Here is a 4,432-nt window from a genome sequence, read left to right as displayed (position 1 = left end):
GATTAAATATGTAAAATGAACTAAAATGATATAATTTCATATAAATATTGTTCATATCTCAGACTAAAATAAAGTCAAGTCCAAAAAATAAACGTCCACCCCAAAAAGATGGCCTCAACTACTCCTACCCGACCTCATAGAGGTCACGCGCAACGAATGTAGTTTAGTGTTACATATCCGAATAAGTAGTTGAAGGAGGAAAATTTTCGGTAAAGTTTTTCACAAAAATTATCGCATTGCAAGTATAGTTCTAAACCGACAATTAAACCTCAATCAATGTTTAAATTGTTTGTCACAATACAAACTCAATAAAAATAAACCGAAGTATTTAAACCTCGGGTCGTCTCTCAGGAAATTGCAGGGAAGTAAGTTACTATTGGTTATGGGAAAGTATTTTTGGGGTTTTTAAATGTTGAACAAGGAATGTAAATGACAAGGAAGTAAACTAACAATTTAGAAAAGTCCTAGCAAGGATTGATAATTGGAATTTCTATCCCCATTATCATAGTCACTTGTGATAGTAATTGCCTTTTGCTCTCACTTAGTTAACCTCTAACAATTGAAGGTAAGTCAAGTGAGCAATTCAATTTGAGTTCACAAGTCCTAATCAAAGATTAGAGTTAGTGAAGCTCAAGCCAACTATCAACTTTCAATCACCAACCAACAATAGACTTTGACAATTCAAGAGTCTCCAATTGATCAATCCAAGTTAAGAACGTAAAAATCTAATTTAAAATCCAACCAAGCATTTTATCAAACACTTGGAAGGCATAAAATAAAGGCATAGAAAAGTAACAAGGAATATTAAATCTAAATAACCAATTGCAAGCATCAATGACTAACAATTAAAGAGAGTAACAATAACCATGAAAAACATAAATTGCATTAATATAGAAATTGAATCTAACATCAAGAGTTCATAAACTAAATTAGAAAATAAATAAATCAACAAAAGAAGATAAACTAAGATGCTAGAATAATAGAATGTAGAATAGAAACTAAAATAAAGTAACACGGAAATCTGAATTGGAGAAGAAATAAAGCTAAAAACCCTAAAACCTAGAGAGAGGAGAGAGCCTCTCTCTCTAAAAAACTACATCTAAAACCTAACTAATGTGTATGAAAGTGTGAATGATTCATTCCCCCTTCCTGCTCCACTCTGCAGCCTCTAATCAGTATTTTCGGGCCAGAAACTGGGTCTAAGGAAGCACAGAAATCGCCCCTAGCATTTTCTGTAAATTGCAGCACGTGATGGTCGTCACATATACGCGTCAGCCACACATACGCATCACTGAAAAAATCCCTGGTCACGCGTACGCTTCATACTCTCTCTAGAAACCTACATCTAAACCTAAAGTGTGTGAATGAAAAGTGAATGATTCCCCCCTTCCAGCTCCACTCTGCAACCTCTAATCTTCACTTTCGGGCTTGAAACTTGGCCAAAAATATCCTAGAAATTGCCCCCATCGTCTTTTGTTCAATGCAGCACGTGACGCTCTGTCATGCGTACACGTCAGCCACGCATATGCTTTGGTTGAATTTGGCACTGGCCATGCGTAGGCGTCGTATGTCTGCTCTACCAGTCACACATACGCGTCGTACATGCGTACGCATCGCTACCAGGTTCTCAAAACTTCAATTTCTTGTGTTTCTTCCACTTTTGCATGCTTCTTTTCCATTCTCTAAGCCATTCCTGCCCTATAAACCCGGGAAACACTTAACAGACGTATCACGGCATCGAATAGAAATAAGAGAAGATTAAAATTAGCGAATTTAAGGCTAAAGAAGCATGCTTTCAATCATAGCACAAAATTAGGATGGAAAGTATAAAACATGCAATTTATATTCATAAGTGTGAGAATAATGGATAAAAACCACTCAATTCAGCATAAAATATACTACAAAATAGTGGTGCATCAAAGCTTCCAGATCCTAGTGATGCCAGGGCATCTTGGCCAGTTTCACTGACCTTTTCTTTACTGTTTTTAGGGTAGTTTCATGCATTTCTTTAGGAAATAAGCTAGTTTTGGGTAGATATTCACCTACACCTTGATTCAAGCATACATTGTGCATTTTACATTATTTCATGAGGATTTTGCATGAATTTAGCGACAAATTGTATGCTGCATTACCCATGACTTGGACTAGAACTTTGATGCACTCTGTTGCTTGATTTTAGGACCAAAGGAAGCAAGGAAAGAGAGGTAACTTGCAAGGTTAATGAGAAAAGTGATTGCCAATAACACTCTCAAAGCCATCATTGCCCACGTTAAGAGTCACGTTAACTAAGTTAACGTGCACTCTAACGTGGAGAAGGAAAGTTGAGCCAACGTTAGTGACACTTAACATTGTCACTAACGTTGGCAAACACTCATGAGTGGCCACGTTAGAGCCCACGTTAACCTAGTTAACGTGGCCTCTAACGTTAAAGGGGGAAGAGAAGCCAACGTTAGTGACATTCAACATTGTCACTAACGTTGGCCTACGGATGCAACACACCACGTTAACTCCCACGTTAACTTGGTTAACGTGGGAGCTAACGTGAGAAGTAAGAGTTGTCGACAACGTTAGTGACACTCAACATTGTCACTAACGTTGGAAGCAACCACACAACCCCCCAAGGAGCCACGTTAACTTCCATGTTAACTTAGTTAACGTGGAAGCTAACGATGAGGAATGAATGATGAGCCAACGTTAGTAACACTCAACATTGTCATTAACGTTGGGATGGCTAAGAATGGCCACGTTAGAAGCCACGTTAACCTAGTTAACGTGGACTCTAACATGAGATCTAGGGGCACATTGGAACGTTAGTGACAATGTTGAGTGTCACTAACGTTCTCGAAGTTTGGCAAGGCCACGTTAGAAGCCATGTTAACCTAGTTAACGTGGGCTTTAACGTGAAGCAAATAGGGGCACACTGGAACGTTAGTGACAATGTTGAGTGTCACTAACGTTCTCGAAGTTTGGCAAGGCCACGTTAGAAACCACGTTAACCTAGTTAACATGCGCTCTAACGTGAGGCAAAGGGGTACATTGGAACGTTAGTGAAAATGTTAAGTGTCACTAACATTCTCGAACTTATACTTTCACTAAATATTAACACCCCTAACGCCCTGAGCTAACGTCTCTTCCCACTTAGCACTTTCTCTCTGCAAGTAAAGCCAAGACCAAATGAAGAAAAGAACTGCTTCAAACTCAAGATCCAAAGGCCCTAGACTTGAAGAGAAAACTGGAAGCTGAGAAGAGTAGTATATATAGGAGTAGCTTTGAATTGTTAAAGAGAGTTCTGAAAGTTGGAAAAAGAGAATTACTCTCTGTATTTTACTTTCTCTGCAATTTCTAGTTCTATGATGTATTCTCCATCTTTATTTTCATTTTCAAGAGCTATGAACAACTAAACCCCTTTCATTGGGTTAGGGAGCTCTGTTGTAATTTGATGGATCAATACTAATTTTCATTTTTCTTCTTGTATCTTTTCTCTTGATTTTACTTGAAATCTTTCGATCTTCATCCTATTGAGTAGTTATCTTGGAAGAGAAGCTATTCAAACTTGGATCTCTTTTGAACCTTGAAAGAGGAATGAAGAGATCAAGCTAGAAATGCTTTCTCATGCTGGACCAAATTGGGTTTGGATGGGTATGTGACTATAACCCTCTGAATACTTGATTTGGGAAATACATGTGGTATAATCAGTGACCATACTTCATCTCTTCTCATGAGCAATTGACCAAGGAATTGGCTATTAATCAAGATTTGAGAGATTGAATTGCAAGAAATTGTAATTCAATCACTTAAGATTGCCAAGGAGATCATTGAGTGCATTGATTGAAGAAGTGATGAAAATGAACTTGATCCGAAGAATTGCAACATCTCTTAAGCCCAATGAACTCCCCATCTCTGATCTTACCCATTCTCTTTAATTTCTGCCATTTACTTTTATGAGCAAATTCCCCATTCCCATTTACAATTCTGCAATTTATTTTCAGTCATTTACTTCCAGTCCTTTAATTCTAGCATTTACTTTTCTGTTATTTACATTCCCGCCATTTTATTTTCTGCAACTCTCAACCCAAATTCTAGATTCGCTCAACTAGAACATTCTTCTAATTAAAGTTGCTTGATCAATCAATCCCTGTGGGATTCGACCTCACTCTATTGTGAGTTTTTACTTGACGACAAATTCGGTACACTTGCCGAAAGGAGATTTGTTGCGAGACAAGTTTTTCGTGCATCAAGTTTATGGCGCCGTTGCCGGGGATTGATTGTGCATCAACAATGATTAAATTGGAAGATCACTAGATTGAGCATTTTTATTTTTGTGAATTTCATTTACTGTTTGAGTGATTTACTTTTTGTTTTCGTTAAACTTCTTCCCTTCCGCCTCTACTCTTTTGTTTTACTTTGTTATTTTCAATTCTGTTTGCTAACC

At 37.6% G+C, this 4,432-nt stretch overlaps 1 protein-coding gene across 1 annotated transcript in view; it reads left to right on the top strand.

The window, feature by feature from the left end:
* LOC107615574 overlaps nt 1-4,432 on the top strand; it is a gene marked incomplete at both ends in the record, with an annotated part of 7,580 nt that overhangs the window by 1,664 nt on the left and 1,484 nt on the right. The gene's annotated exons all lie outside the window — the stretch shown is intronic.

Source organism: Arachis ipaensis, chromosome B09 (assembly GCF_000816755.2).
Source record: "Arachis ipaensis cultivar K30076 chromosome B09, Araip1.1, whole genome shotgun sequence".
In the NCBI taxonomy this organism is placed as follows: Eukaryota; Viridiplantae; Streptophyta; class Magnoliopsida; order Fabales; family Fabaceae; genus Arachis; species Arachis ipaensis.
Note: the sequence above shows the minus strand (reverse complement) of the source record. Positions and strands in the feature narration are given on the sequence as shown.